Consider the following 16,774-nt stretch of genomic DNA (forward strand, 5'->3'; position numbering starts at 1 on the left):
CAGAAAAGTAACAGAGGAAAGCGGACTTGGCCCAATGGATAAGGCATCTGCCTACCACATGGGAGGTCTGCGGTTCAAGCCCCAGGCCTCCTCGACTCATGTGGAGCTGGCCCATGTGTAGTCCTGATGCACGCAAGGAGTGCCATGCCACACAGGGGTGTCCCCCGCATAGGGGAGCCCCCACGCGCAAGGAGTGCGCCCAGTAAGGAAGCCGCCCAGCGCAAAAGAAAGTGCAACCTGCCCAAGAATGGCGCCACACACACGGAGAGCTGACACAAGATGATGCAACAAAAAGACACACAGATTCCCAGTGCCGCTGATAAGGATAGAAGCGGTTTCAGAAGAACACACAGCAAATGGACACAGAGAGCAGACGACTGGGGGTGGGGCGGGGGGGGCAGAATAAAAAATAAATCTTTAAAAAAAAAGTAACAGAGCTCATAGAACTGACTGAAAGACTCAATAGGTGAGATAAAAAACATATTAGAGTCATACTACAGCAGATTTGAAAAGATAGGAAAAAGAATAAATGATACTGAAGACAGAACAGCTGAAATTGAGAGAAAAAAATGGAAAAAAATGAGCCGAGGCTCAGACAGTTGAATGACAACATGAAATACAATAACATATGTGTCATGGGAGTTCCAGAAAGTGAAGAGAAGGGAAAAAGGGCATAAAGAGTATTTGAGAAAATAATAGCAGAAAATTTCCCAAATCTCATGAAAGAAATGAACTTACATGTCCAAGAAGTGCACTATACCCCAATCAGAATGAATCCAAACAGACCTACTCCAAGACATATATTACTGAGATTGTCAAAAGAAAAAGAAAAAGAGAAAATTCTGAGAGAAGCAAGGGAGAGGAAAACCATCACATATAAGAGATATCCAGTAAGACTTAGCGTGGATTTCTCATCAGAAACCATGGAGGCGGGAAGACAGTGGTATGCTACAATTAGGATAGTGTATGAGAAAAACTGCCGGCTGAGAATTCTTTATCCAGTAAAACTGTCCTTCAAATATGAAGGCGAGTATAAAATATTCACAAATAAATAGAAACTAAGAGAGTTAATAGAATAGAATCTACCTGTGCAGGAAAGGACAACCAAAATAATAAAAAGGCATATTACATATGAAAACCAAAGAATTAAATGGTGGAGCCAATTAATGCATTTACAGTAATATCATTGAATGCAAATGATTTAAACTCCCCAATCAAAAGATATAGGCTGATAGAATGGATAAAAAACATGAGCCATCTCTATGCTTTTTACAAGAGACTCACCTTGGACTCAGGGATACAAACCAGCTGAAAGTGAAAGGTTGGAAAATAAGACTTTATGCAAATAGTAACCAAAAAAAAAAAAAAAGCAGGGGTACTATACTAATATCAGACAAAACAGACTTTATATATGCAAAAAGTTATAAGAGATACAGAAGACCATTATACATTAATAAAAGGGACAATCCACCAGGAAGATATAACAATCATAAATATCTATGCACCTAACCAGGGTACCCCAATATACATGAAATAAAGTCTGGCAAAACTGAAGGGAGAAAAAGACAACTTTACAATAATCATTGGAGACTTCAAGATACCTATAACATCATCAGAATAACTAGACAGAAGGAAACAGAAAACTTGAACAATATGATAAACGAGTTAGACCTAACAGATATATAGAATGATGCATCCATACTCAGTGTTTGCATCCAACTTATGTTCTTCTCAAGTGCCCATAGATCTTTCTTCAGAATAGACCACATGTTAGGTCACAAGGCAGCTCTCAATAAATATAAAAGGACTGAAATTATACAAAGCACATTCTCAGATCATAATGGAATGAAACTGGAAATCAGTAATAGACAGGAAAAAGGTAAATTCCAAATGTGTGGAGGCAAAACAACACACTCCTAAATAATCAGTGGGTCAAAGAAGAAATTGCAAGTGAAATCAGTAAATATATTGAGAACAAATAAAAATGAAAACACAACTTATCAAAACTTATGGGATACAGCAAAGGCAGTCTTGAGTGGGAAATTTATACACTAAATGCCTATATTAAAAAAGAAGAAAGAGCTAAACTCAAAGATTTAACTGAACAATTAGAGAAACTAGAAAAAAGGATAGCAAACTAATCCCAAAGCAAGCAGAAAGAAAAAAAGATTAGAGCAGAAATAAATGAAATTGAGAACAAAAAAACAATAGAGAAAATCACCAAAACCAAAAACTGTTTCTTTGAGATCCTAAAATTGGCAAACCCCTAGTTAGACTAACAAAGAAAAGAAGAGAGAAGATGCAAATAAATACAATAAAAAATGAAAGGTAGGGGAAGCGGATGTAGCTCAACCATTTCGGCATCTACTTAACACATGGAAGGTCCCGGGGTACAGGTCCTAGCGCCTCCTAAGAAGAAAAGCAGACACCTATACCTGCTGCAAGGAGAGCGAGATGCCTACACCCACCACAATGAGAGCTAGACACTGCACCCTGCTGTCACGATAGCTAAATAACGCACTCCACCACAACGAAAGCTAGTTGCCTGCACCACAGGCCAGCAGACACCGCAGCCCTTGGGAAGCAGGTATGGCTCAGGCTTTGGGCATTCCGCTCCCATGTAGGAGATCCTAGGTTAATTCCCAGTGCCTCCTGGAGAAAACAAGCAAACAATGAGCAGGCCAACAAAAAGAACCATCTAGGGGAAGGGGGTAAATTTTAAAAAATAATAATAAAAAATAAATAAAAAGTAAAAAATAAATTTAAAAACTTGAAAGGGAGGAAATTATGACTAATCCCACAGAAATAAAAAGGATCATAAGAGGATATTATGAGAAACTGTATACCAACAAACTAGACAAACTAGATGAGATGGACAAATTTCCAGAAACGCACAACCTAACTGATGCTACAAGAAATACAAGAACTTAACAAACCAATCACATTTAATGAGATTGAATCCATCATCAAAAATCTTCCAAGCATTTTGAAAAGAATTAACACCAATCCTGTTTAAATTCTTCCAAAAACACTGAAGAGGAGGGAAAATTATGCAACATATTTTATGAAGCCAACATCACCCTAATATCAAAGCCACAACAAAAAAAAATTACACACCAATCTCTCTAATGAACACAGGTGGAAAAATTCTCAACAAAATACTCACAAATCAAATCCAACAACACATCAAAAGACTTCTACATCATGACCAAGTGGGATTTGTTCCTGGTTTTTCTGGTTCGACATAAGATAATCAATCAAGGTAATTCACCACATTTACAAATTGAAGGGAAAAAATCACATGATCATCTCAATCGACACTGAGAAGGTATTTGAAAAAGTCCAGGATCTTTCTTGACAAAAACTCTTCAAAAGAGAAAGTGGCTGTGGCTCAATCAGTTGGGCTCCCGTCCACCATATGGGAGGCCCTGGGTTCGCGTCCTGGGGCCTTCTCGTGAAGGCAGGCTCGCCCGCACAACACAGAGAGCTGCTGGCCCAGGCACCGCGGAGTGCCACCAGGCCCAGAAGCACTGTGGAGTGCCACCCAGCCTGGAAGCGCTGCAGAGTGCCGCTGGCCTGCAAGCGACATGGAGAGCCAACTCAGCAAGGTGACGCAACAAAAAGGGAGATAAGCAAAAACACAGAAGAGCGCTCAGCAAACAGACACAGAGCAGGCAGCAAAACAAGCTGCAGGGTGGGGGGGGAGGCGGGGATAAGTAAAAGTAAATACAGACACAGAAGAATGCACAGCAAATGGACACAGAGAGCAGACAGCATGAAAAAAGCCACAAGGGAGGGATAAAAAACAAAAACTCTTCAAAATATATGAAGAGAAGGTAAATTCCTCAAAATGATAAAAGGCATATATGAAAAACCCACAGCCAACATTGTACTCAAGGGGGAAATGTTGAAAGCTTTCTCTCTAAAATTAGGAACAAGACAAGGATGTCCCTTGTCACCACGGTTACTCAACATTATACTAGAAATTGTACTAGAGCAATTAGACAAGAAAAAAAATTAAAGGCATCCAAATAGGAAAAGAAAAAAAATTCTCACTATTTGCAGATGACATGATCTATATTTAGAAAATTCTGAAATGTCTACCAGAAAGCTGAGCTTATAAATCAGTTTAGCAAAGTGGAAGGATACAACATGATCACGTAAAAACCAGTAAGGTTTTTGTATGCTAGTACTGAACAATCTGAGGATGATGTCAGGAAAAAAAATTCTATTTATAATGGCAACAAAAAGACCTAAACACCTAGGAATCAATTTAACCAAAGAAGTACAGTACCTATAAGCAGAATTCTACAAAACAATGCTAAAAGAAATCAATGAAGACCTAAACAAATGGCAAGACATTCCATGTTCATGGATTGGAACATTAAACATCATGAAGAGGTCAATCCTACTCAAACTGATTTATAGACTCAATGCAATACCATTCAAGATTCCAACAGCCTACTTTACACAAATAGAAAATGCAATTACCAAATTCATTTGGAAGGGAAAGTGCACCTCAAATAGCCAAAAGCATTCTAAAAAAGAAGAGCGATATGGGAGGAATTTCATTGCCTGACCTTGAAACATATTACAAGCTACAGTGGTCAAAACAGTATGGTACTGGCATAAAGATAGACACATTGATCAGTGGAATAGAATTGAGAGTCCAGAAATAAACCTCACCTCTATGGTCAACTAGTTTTTGACAAACCTACCAAGTTAATGTTAATGGGACAAAACAGTCTCTTCAAAAAATGGTGCTGGGACAACTGGATACCTACAACCAAAAGAATGAAAGAGGACCCCTATCTCACTCCCTATACAAGACTCAACTCAAAATGCATCAAGGGGCGGCGGACTTGGCCCAGTGGTTAGGGCGTCTGTCTACCACATGGGAGGTTCGCGGTTCAAACCCCAGGCCTCCTTGACCCATGTGGAACTGGCCCATGCGCAGTGCTGATGCGCGCAAGGAGTGCCCTGCCATGCAGGGGTGTCCCCCGCATAGGGGAGCCCCAGGCGCAAGGAGTGTGCCCTGTAAGTAGAGCCGCCCAGCGTGAAAGAAAGTGCAGCCTGCCCAGGAATGGTGCCGCACACACGGAGAGCTGACACAACAAGATGACGCAACAAAAAGAAACACAGATTCCTGTGCTGCTGACAACAACAGAAGCGGACAAAGATGACGACGCAGCAAATAGACACAGAGAACAGACAACGGGTGTGTGTGGGGGGGGGGGGAAGGGGAGAAAAATAAATAAATAAATAAATATTAAAAAAAAAAAAAAAAGCATCAAGGTCCTAAACATAACAGTCAGGACCATAAAACTACTAGAAGAAAATGTAGGGAAATATCTTAAAGAACTTGTGGTAGGTTGTGGTTTCTTAGACCTTACACCCAAAGCTCACACAACAAAAGAAAACATAGATAAATGGGACCGCTTCAAAATTAAACACTTTTTCACCTCACAGGACTTTGCAAAAAAAAAAAGGGTGAATAGGCAGCCAACTCAATGGGAGAAAATATTCGGAAATCACTTATCTGATAAGGGTTTAATATCCATGATATAGAAAGAGATGTTACAACTGAACAATAAAAAGACAAATGACCCAGTTAAAAAATGGGCAAAAGACTTGAATAGACATCTATGCAAAGAAGAAATACAAATGGCAAAAAAATGCTCGACATCAGTAAAGATTAGGGAAATGCAAATCAAAACTACAATGAGATATCATTTCACACCTATCAGAATGGCGACTATTAAAAAGACAGAGAACTACAAGTGTTGGAGAGGATGTGGAAAAATAGGAACACTTAAGCACTATTGGTGGAAATGCAGAATGAATGGTACATTCACTATGGAGGGCTGTTTGGCAGTTCCTAAAGAAGTTGAATATAGACTTGCCATGTACATACCCAGAAGAACTGAGACCAGGGAAACAAATAGACATCTGCACACCAATGTTCATAGAGGCATTATTCACGATTGCCAAAAGTTGGAAACAACCCAGGTGTCCATAAAACAATAAATGGATAAACAAAACTGTGCATTCACATGATGGAATATTATGCAGCAGTAAGAATAAATGAAGTTGTAAAACATATGACATGGATGAGCCTGGAGGACATTATATTGAGTGAAGCAAGCTCAGACACAAAAGAACAAGTACTATATGATTGTGTTACTATGAACCAATATATTGCGTAACATATTGTATGATTCCATTTATAAATATGATATTTGATTAGTGGTTATGTAGGGCTAGGGAAGGCATACTAAAGGGTATGGAGTTTTTCTTTTTGGAGTAATGAAAATAATTCTAAAATTTTTTGTGATGATGAATGCACAGCATTCAAATTACTAAAAGTCACTGATTTACTTTAGATAGATTGTAGGGTATGTGAAGATAGCTCAATAAAACTGCTTAATAAATAAATATTTGTGGAGGGATAACCAGAAATAGCAGCTATGTAAAGCAGGGGAAACAGAGATTGAGAGGTAAAGAATTTTCTTGCTTGTCTGTTTTTTTGCTTATTATTATTATATTATGGAAATAATGAAAACACTCTAATGGTGATTGAAGTGATGAATGTACAACTATGTGATTATACCAAATATTATTGATTGTACACTTCGGATAAATTGTATGTTTTATTAATATGTATCAATAAAATTGATTCATAAAAAAAAATGTTCAGGAGTTATCATATGTCTCCAAAGAGAATAAATACCCCAGAGAATCGAAAACATATGTCTACACAAAAATTTGTACATGGAATATACATGGAGGTTCATAACAGACAAAAGTGGAAACAACCCAAATGTCTATCAACCAAGGAATGGATAAACAAATTATATACAAGGGAATAATATTTGGCCATAAAAGGAATTAAGTACTGATCCATGCTACAACATGGATGAACCTTGAAATATTAAGTGAAAGAAGCTGGACACAAAAGGCCACATATTGTATGATTCCATTTATATGAAATGTCCAGTGTAAGTGATTTATAGAGACAGAAAGTAGATAGTAGTTGTCAAGGGATGATGGGAAGATGGAAAGGGAGTGACTCCTAAAGGGTTTGAGGTTTCTTTTTGGGTGAGGGAAAGTTACACAACTCTGTGAATATACTAAGAAACACTGAATTATACATTTGAAAAGGATGGATTTTATGCTATATAAATTATATCTCAATAAAGCTGTTTTTTTTTAAATAGAGCAAAAATATTTGGAACGCAAATGCCAAAGGGCTAATTTCCTAATATAAGAACTTTTACAAAACAGTAAGAAAAAGAAACAAATCCATTAGAAAAGTGGGCAAAGGACATGAAAAAGAAAAAACAACAATTTTAAAGGTGTGTAAAGATATTCACTCTAACAATAAGCAAGGGGCAAATTAAAACAAGACAACATTTTGGAAAAGTGGCAAAAAAGATGAATGCAATCACTGTGTTCATGAGGATGTGGAGAAACAGGCATTCTACATTGTTGATAGGAGTGTAAATGGCAACATCCTCTTTGAAGGGATGTAAATATAAATGTAAACTACACTTTGAGTATGTAATTTCAATTCTAAAATTTTTTGTTATATTCTCAAATGTGCACAAAGAAGTATGTACAGGGATACCTATGGGAAGGTTTTCTGTAATTGCAAAAGAACAGAAACAAAGAAGAGTTCACAAGAGAACTGCATAAACAATAAACTACTATACACGCATTAAAAAGAATTCTACAGATGTATATTTACTAGTAAGGAAGAAGTATCAAGATATATTCTGGAGTGGAAAGCGGATGTGGCTCAAGCAGTTGGGTGCCTGCCTACCACATGAGAGGTCCTGGTTCAGATCCCAATGTCTCTTAAAGCAGACAAGCAAGACAGCGAGCTGATGCAACAAGATGACACAGTGAGGAAACACAATTGGAGATAAAAGTAGGGGGCAGATATGGCTCAAGCAATTGGGCACTTCCCTCCAACATGGGAGGTCTCAGGTTTGGTTCCTGGCGCCTCCTAAAAAGAAGTGAAGCACAGGACCAACAGACAAAGAGAGTAGACAAAAAGTGCAAACAATGAGCGTGTGTGTGTATAGAAATAAATAAATCTTTTTAAAAAGGTATATTTGGAAGTGGATTTGGCCCAATGAATAGGGTATCCACCTACCACATGAGAGGGCCAAGGTTCAAACCCAGGGTCTCCTGACCCATGTGATGAGTTGGCCCACACGCAGTGCTGATGCACGCCAAGGAGTGCCGTGCCCCACAGGGGTGTCCCCATGTAGGGGAGCCCCACGCGCAAGGAGTGCACCCAGTAAGGAGAGCAGCCCAGTGCAAAAAGAAGTGCAGCCTGCCCAGGAAGGGCACCGCACACGGAGAGCTGATGCAGCAAGATGATGCAACAAAATGAGATACAAATTCTGGGTGCCACTGACAAGAATACAGCTGACACAGAAAAACACACAGCCAATGGACACAGAGAGCAGACAACAGAGGTGGGTATAAATAAAAAATAAATCTTAAAAAAAAAAAGGTACATTGTAGAGTGAAAAAAGGCATAGCACTTCGTGTGTAATACGCTACTCTTAGTCTATAAAAGAAAAAAGGCAGAAATAAATGTTCATAGAATATTTCTAGTTCTACTCCTTACTCAGAAGAAGTGACTTAGGACTTGGGAAATAGGTAGGAGGAATCCTTCACTTTACTGTACTTTGTACTATTTTAATTTTAATCACTTATTACAGATTCTATGCTGAAAGCATATAAAAACAAGTAACTCAACTTGTAAACCTGTATTTGAAACCGGTCAATGAAAAGGTCCTCTCTAGAACATTCTTTTCCTTTTCCAGCAGGTTTGCCACTTCAGCAAGAGGATGTAAAGAGACTAGTGCTCCAAGAGTTAACCCAGGAAAGCTGCCTGGAAGTTGTGGGTTTTTATTCAGGTACTGTTTGGTTGTAGAGCTACATATATAGTTTGGTAAATGCTGTTTCATACTTGTGAAGTATAGCAAACGAAGAGAACAAATAATCACCATGAATAATTTAAAAAAATAAAACGGGCTAACCTTTAGTAAACACACTGGCGTGTTAAGTCCTTTCATGCATTTTTTTCCCCCTTATTTTCAATAAAAAAAACAGAACTAAACCAAAAAAAGAAAAATCTACAGTTATAACATCCCTGTGAGGTAGATATTACTTTACCCATCTATACATGAGGAAACTGTGGCTAGAGGGGTAGCGACAAAGGAAGACGCAGCCAGCAGTCATCTAATTTGAGTTTGGAATCTACTGGATTCCAACGTTTCAAACCACAAGTGAGAGGCAGGGACAGGACTAGATGACAGGACTCCCGATTCCTGATCCAGGGTGCTTCCATTAGTCCTGCGCTGCCTAGGAACACCAAGAAAATGCAGCCGAGGACGTGCAGACACACACAGTCCCACCACAGGCCTCCAGCACGCGAAACTCCCGCCAGGCTTCCGGGACCTGCTTCCCGGCATCCTCCTCGCGCGACCGCTCACTTCCGGTTCTAAAAAGGCCCAGGTAGGATCGTCACCCATCTGGCACCCTGCTTCTTGGACACTCTCCGCCGGGATCCAGCAGCTCTACAAGTCTGTCCCACCGCCGCACCCCAGTCTCTCTCAATACGGCCCCCTTACCTGCCCTGCGCCCCTCCCGCGGGCTCCAGGGCCCCAAGCTGGTGACCGCCCTCACCTCCTCTCTCTTCGCCTGCCACGGCCTTTTACAAACGCTGCCAAACTGTCCGCTGTAACGACAGTCGTTATTGGCCAAAGCTGCCCACGCGCAGCAAATGCCCGTCCCCTTTAGCCAGCATTGTCTGATGGGAGTTGTAGTTTCCTCCTCCCCGCTCCTGCGGAGAATTATTGCGGGGCCGTCTGTGGTCGAACTTGAACTTACCTGGGCATGGGGGTACTTCTAGCCGACCCTGCTGGTACGGAAGGTACCGATACAGCTCCCGGATTGGTCATGATTGCTTCAGACCCAAAAGTCTTATTTCTTGGTAGAATTCCATGGGTAATTGATAGGAAAATCGCCCTAGGTTTTCTGCATTAATTACCTGTCGGCTGCGGTTTTGCGTTTTGTCAAGGGATGCCTTGCTCACCAAAGTATAGGCTGTTTCTATCACTTTTTTTTTTTTATGACAAGTTATCTTTTTCTTCCTTAACTACAATTTGCCATGGTACTTGAACGTTTTCCCTTATAATGAGCTGAAATATGCTTCCTGCCTCTCCTCTTTCTGGTCCTTGAAATCGCACAGAATGCTCTTTGTTCAGATTGAAGATAGCTCCTGGGGTGTTCAGGGTGAGGCCTGTGTGTATGGGAAAATCCCCGGAATGATTCCCTGCACCTTTGGTCCTAGTCCTGAGGCTTACTAGTGGTGGCGCTGTGGGGAGGTTGCTTTACCATCGACAACCTTAGCCTTTTCAACTATTTAACTTTGCCCATACCACCAGTCAGATTTGACTTGTCAACTTTGAATGAAGTCTTTCACTGCGTTTCCCTTCGCTGCTGCTTCTTCGTGTTTTTGTATATTTGTTTATTACCAATATTTCTCATAAAATATTCCAACAATAAAACATTATATTATAGAATAGAAAGTTAAATTTTTCCTGTCCTCTCCCACTTCCACTCCCAAAAGGTAATACCGATAAAAATTTGATGTTGTGTCCTTTGAAACTTAAACACACACACACACGTGTGTATTTTCTTATGGATACCTGAATTGTCCCCAAACCATTAAATAATCCATCCTTTACCCATTGGTTTGAGATGCCACTTTTATCATAATCTGAATTCCTATATGTAGTTGAGTTCATTTCTGAGCTTTCTATTCAGCTTTATTCATAAGCTAGCACCCCACTATTTTAATTATTGGGAATTTTATAATGTGTTCATATGTTTCAACATTTGGTAGGTCTAATTGGCCTTCATTGTTCATTTCTTAAAAGTGTCCTCTTATTTATATTTTTATTGTGGTAACATATAATGCAATGTTTTCCACTTTAACTATTTTTAAGTGTACAACTCAGAGGTATTAATTACATTAATGAGGTTGTACTATCATGACCATCATTCATTACCGGATTTGTTCATGATCCCAAACAGGTCCTGGTTGATTTTGTTTGTTGATTGTTTTTCATTTGATCTTTTCAATCATCATGTCTAGTTTTCCCCAAAAATCTTGTTAATATTTTTGTTGTCATCATGTTCAATTTATTAGATGATGAAAATTGACATCTCTATATAGTGTTGAGTCTCCTGTTCAAGAGCAGGCAAGGGAAACGGACTTTGGCCCAGTGGTTAGGGCGTCTGTCTACCACATGGGAGGTACGCGGTTTAAACCCTGGGCCTCCTTGACCCGTGTGGAGCTGGCCCATGCGCAGTGCTGATGCGCGCAAGAAGTGCCATGCCACGCAGGGGTGTCCCCCGCGTAGGGGAGCCCCACATGCAAGGAGTGCACCCATAAGGAGAGCTGTCCAGCGCGAAAGAAAGTGCAGCCTGCCCAGGAATGGCGCCGCCCACACTTGTGCCGCTGACAACAGAAGCAGACAAAGAAACGAGACGCAGCAAAAAGACACAGAGAACAGACAACCAGGGGAGGGGGGGGGAATTAAATAAATAAATAAATCTTTAAAAAAAAAAAAGAGCAGGCAATACCTTTCCATTTGGGGTCCTTGGAAGCATATTAAATTTACAAAGATTTTACACATTTCTTGTTATCTAATTTGTTGGTGTACAGTTGATCATAGTATTTTCTTTTTTTTATTTTAAAGATTTATTTTTTATTTATTTCTCTCCCCTTCCCCCATCCCCGTTGTCTGCTATCTTGTATCCATTTACTGTGTGTTCCGTGACCGCTTGCATTCTCAGCAGCACTGGGAATCAGTGTCTCTTTTTGTTGCGTCATCTTGCTGTGTCAGCTCTCCATGTGTTTGGCATCACTCCTAGGCAGGTTGCGCTTTTTTTACGTGGGCCGGCTCTCCTTGTGGGGAGCGCTCCTTGCATGTGGGGCTCCCCTATGCGGGGGACACCCCTGCATGGCATAGCACTCCTTGTGCATGGCAGCACTGCATATGGTCCAGCTCACCACACAGGCCAGGAGGCTCTGAGTTTGAACTCTGGACCTCCTATATGGTAGGCAGATGCTCTATCAGTTCAGCCACATCCTCTTCCCCATAGTATTTTCTTATAGTCCTTTTTCTGTAGGGTTGGTGTAAAATCCTTTTATTTGATTTTAGTTATTTGTATCCTCTTTTTTTGTCAGTCTACCTAAAGGTTTGTCAATTTTATTGACCTTTTCAATGGGTCAACTTTTTTTAGTTCTATTTTTATTCTCTCATTTATCTCTGCTCTAATCTTTACTTCCTTCCTTCTGCTACCTGTGGGTTTAGATTGTTTTTTTTCTAGATCTTCCAGTTGTGAGGTTAGGGCTCTGATTGAAGGTCTTCTTTTTTAATGTAAACATTTAGAGCTATACATTTTCCTGTCAGCACTGCCTTTACTGCATCTCATAAATTTTGATGTATTGTTTTCATTTTCATTCACCTCAAGATATTTCCTAATTTCCCTTGCAATTTCTTCTTTGATCCATGGGTTAATTTCCACATATTTGTGAATTTTCCACTTGTCTCTCTTATTTATATCTAGTTTCATTCCATTACAATTAGAGAAGATACATTTTTTGATTTCAATATTTTTTAATTTATTGAGATTTGTTTTGTAATCTACCATATGATCTATCCTGGGGAATGATCCATGTGCACTGGAGAAGAATATGTATTCTGCTGCTGTTGTATGAAATATTCTCTATATATGTTAGGTCAAGTTGGTTTAGAGTATCATTCAAGTCTTCTGTTTCTGTGTTGATCTTCTGTCGAAATGTTCTATTCATTATTGGAAGTGGTGTATTAAAGCCTATTAATAAAGAACCGTCTACTTCTTCCTTAAAATCTGTCAATATTTGCTTCATATATTTGGGCTCTGCTACTAGGTGCATTTATAAGTGTTGTCTTGTTGAAATGGCCCTTTTACTAGTATATAATGACCTTCTTTGTCCCTCTGATTTCTCTTTTGTATATAATAGTGTTGTGGAATTTAAGAGAAGTATAGAGAGGCCAGGACTCAGGAATGATTTTGAGAAGGAAAAATGGTTTATTGACGGCCGGCCGGACTCGGGAGCTTTCAGTTTGAATCCCGAGCCCTGAACAAGATTTTCAAACGTCTTTTATACAGAGAGGAAAGGCCAAATGGTCCCTTTGTTTCAGTTCTCAATAGGCTTCAATTAGCATATATCTTCCACATCTTAGGTAAGCTTTTAGCATGGACTCCAGACATTCTAGATAAGCCTTTAGTGTATTTGGTTTTTGCATTTCCCCTAAATACTTAAAGTTTATAGCCCTTGCATTGTTAAACATTTCCTGGGACTGGAGCCGCTGCCAGTCCCTAAGGGCAGGACTGCAGCCTCTTACCGGTCCCCACCCACAAGTCAAACAACTTAGTTATCTCTGAAGAGACAAAGAGCCTTCCACCCATAGCCCACATCAATAGAACTATTAGGTCCAGGTTTAGTGAGGCTCAGAGGCAGACCAAAATTCAAGCAGAGTTTATTAGTTCCATGGCACGGGAGGGTCTGAAGTGAGTCCTCAGTCTGCCTGCCCACGTTGGGATTGCTTCTTTTGAGCTGGGGTAACTGGGAAGGTTTACAGAAGGGGAGAGTAGATGTGGCGTGCAGATACGGGGTGGGAGATTACTGACTTTTGCCCTGTTGGGAGGAGGTCTTGGGGAGCCGGTGATGGACGTGTTGCAATGTTAAACAGGATATTTGATAATCTTGTGATATTCTCATGGTTGTTTTTTTTTTTTTAAAGATGTATTTATTTTTAAATTTATTTATCTCCCCTTCCCTGCCCCCCCCATTGTCTGCTCTCTGTATGCATTCGCTGTGTGTTCTGTGTCCACTTTCATTCTTCTCAGTGGCACCTAGAATCTGTGTCTCTTTTTGTTGCATCATCTTGCTGTGCCAGCTCTCCATGTGTGCTGCGCCACCCTTGGGCAGGCTGCACTTTTTTTGCACTGGGCGGCTCTCCTTAGGGGGTGCACTCCTTGCACGTGGGGCTCCCCTACACGGGGGACACCCCTGTGGGGCACAAGACTCCTTGCGTGCATCAGCACTGCATGTGGGCCAGCTCATCACACTGGTCAGGAGGCCCGGGGTTTGAACCTTGGGCTGCCCATGTGGTAGGCAGATGCTCTATCCAGTTGAGCCAAATCTGTTTCCCTCTCATGGTTGGTTTTGATACATCCTGTTGAATTAGGGGTGGGGGTTGGGGGTTTTGAATTATCTGTTATCAGGGCAGGGAAGATTAAACCCAGGCCCTCGTACATGGGAAGCAAATGCTCAACCACTTGAGTTACATCCGCTCATATATATATATATATTCATACACATATACATACACACACACATATATATTTTATTACTAGAGAAGTTGTGAGCTTACAAAATAATCATGCAGAATTCCCATGTGGGATTGTCTTTGATGGCAATTTACTTTGTGGTTTATTAATAGTTCTTATTGTAGTTATATGTGTATACATATTTAAATCTTATTGCTTCTTTAAACTCATCTCTTCTTTCCTCTTTCCTTCCTTCTCTCCACAGCCAAATGCCAGGAGGGTGGTCTGTACTAGCTAACTGATCTCACCTTGCATTCACTCAACCCACTGCAGTCCACATTCTGATCCCCAACTACTTCACTAACAATACTCACTTTAAAGTCACCAATGACTTCTTTATTGCTAAATTCAAGACTTCCTTTTTCATGTGTTTTTCCCCTCTGCAGTATTTGATACTCTTTACTACTTCTACTTTCTTAATTTCCCTCCTTGATTTCTGTGACATCATTGACCCTTGGTATTTTTCCCACTTGTCAGGCAGCTCTTTCTCATTCCCTGTTACAAGCTTCTCTTTCTCTTCCCTCTTAAACACTGGGATCTATGAGTTCTTTCCTCAGTCCTCTTCTCACTCTGGCATCTCCCTGGGTGTTCTACATTCCATGAGTTAAACTATCACTTAAATGCTGATCACTCCATTCTCTGTTTCCAGCTTGCATCTTTCTAGAATTCCAAATCAATCATTACCTACTGGTATTTGTACCTGAGTATCACACATATCCCAACTCCATATGGAAACAGGACTCATTAGCTCTCATTTCCTGCGAACTAGCTTCTGTTCCTTACAAATAAGATCCTCTTCCTCCACTCCCAAACACCACCTCCCCTCCCTAGTAACTAGCTCATCATCTGATTACTCAAGCCAGGAACTTGAGAGATCTTGATTAAACACTCACTGGATCCGTGGCTCCCTGGGCCTTTACGATTAGTGTATATATATATATTACTGTGTAAGGCATAAAGAAGTTGGTCCTTGGCTAGCTTTAGTTTCAGCTCTTATCCCCTTAAAACTAGTATCCCAGCTGCTAGTACTGTCAGCAGATGGTAGAAAACCATTTGGTTAAAAACATTGTTTGAGATAATTTAACCCGTTCATTGAGTACATCAAAAACATTTATGGAACACCTCTGTCTTACCATCTACTGGATATGTACAACCTGGAAGAAAAGTCACTAGGTTTTATTTTAGTGAGAAACACATCCTTTAAAGAAGTAATCACACAATAAATACATAATTACAAATTATGACAAAGGCTACAAAGCATAAGGTGAGAGGGAAATGATTTTGATTGTGGAGTGTAGCAGTTTAATATTATTGATGAATTCCAAAAAGAAATATTGGATTATGCTTGTAATCCAATCTGTACCTGGGCACAATTGAGTTTTGATTAGGGTGTTAAGTCCCTACCCTTGGACTCACAGATAAAAGGCATGGCAAAGAACAGAGTTGAGGGTTTCTGATGTTGGAGTTTTGACATTGGAATTTGATGGTGAAGACTTAAGCTTGGAGCCCCGGGAAGTCAGCACGCAGAGGAAAGAGAAGCCAGCCCCAGAAAGGAACCTTGAACCCAGAGAAAAGCAAGCCCCAGGAACGTAGGAACCCGGGAAGCCTAAACCCTTGTAGACGTCAGCAGCCATCTTGCTCCAAATAGACTTTGGTGAGGGAAGTAATTTATGCTTTATGGCCTGGTATCTGTAAGCTCCTACCCCAAATAAATACCCTTTATAAAAACCAATTTCTGGTATTTTGCATCAGCACCCCTTTGGCTGACTGATACAGAATTTGGTACTGAGGAGTGGGGAAGTGCTTTTGCAATTACCGAAATGCTGGAATGATTTTATAAATGGGTAAGGGGTATTTTTTGGAAGAATTGTGAGATGCTTGCCAGAAAAGACCTACAGTTCTTTGAAGAGACTGTTGATAGCAATATGGATGATAAAGAGACTTTTTATGATGCCTTAGAAGTAAATGATGAAACTACTGGAAATTGGAGGAAAGGTAATCCGTGTTTTAAAGTTGCAGATAACTTAGCAAGATTAACTTCTGGTGTTGTACAGAAGGCAAAATTTGAAAATGGTGAGCCTGGGCATTTAGCTGAAGAACTTTCCAAAGTAAACCCAGATAATGCGGCTTGGCTTTTGCTTGCAGCTTATAGCAAAATACTAGATGAGAGAGATAAGTTAAGGACTGAACTCTTTGACAAAAAGAAAACAGAAACTGATTCTGGAAATTCCAAGCCTTTGGAAATCAAGCTCCCATTTGAGGACTTAATTATACTTGGAATGGTAAATCAAGTTTGAAGATATAG

General features: G+C 40.1%; 1 protein-coding gene across 11 annotated transcripts in view; it reads right to left on the reverse strand.

The window, feature by feature from the left end:
• The window catches only part of C17H2orf42 (chromosome 17 C2orf42 homolog), a 51,567-nt gene extending 41,743 nt beyond the window's left edge, over nucleotides 1-9,824 (reverse strand). For 2 of the 11 annotated variants that reach the window (XM_058278738.1, XM_071208885.1), the window contains exon 1: nucleotides 9,706-9,772. The gene's annotated coding sequence lies outside the window, so the exon portion shown is untranslated. Of the gene's footprint in view, nucleotides 1-9,056 lie in introns of all 11 variants that reach the window. The other 9 variants (XM_058278740.1, XM_004460117.5, XM_012525767.4 and 6 more) reach the window with 7 other exon arrangements.
• Nucleotides 9,825-16,774: the final 6,950 nt, after the last annotated feature.

The sequence above is a fragment of the Dasypus novemcinctus genome, chromosome 17 (assembly GCF_030445035.2).
Source record: "Dasypus novemcinctus isolate mDasNov1 chromosome 17, mDasNov1.1.hap2, whole genome shotgun sequence".
Classification (NCBI taxonomy): Eukaryota; Metazoa; Chordata; class Mammalia; order Cingulata; family Dasypodidae; genus Dasypus; species Dasypus novemcinctus.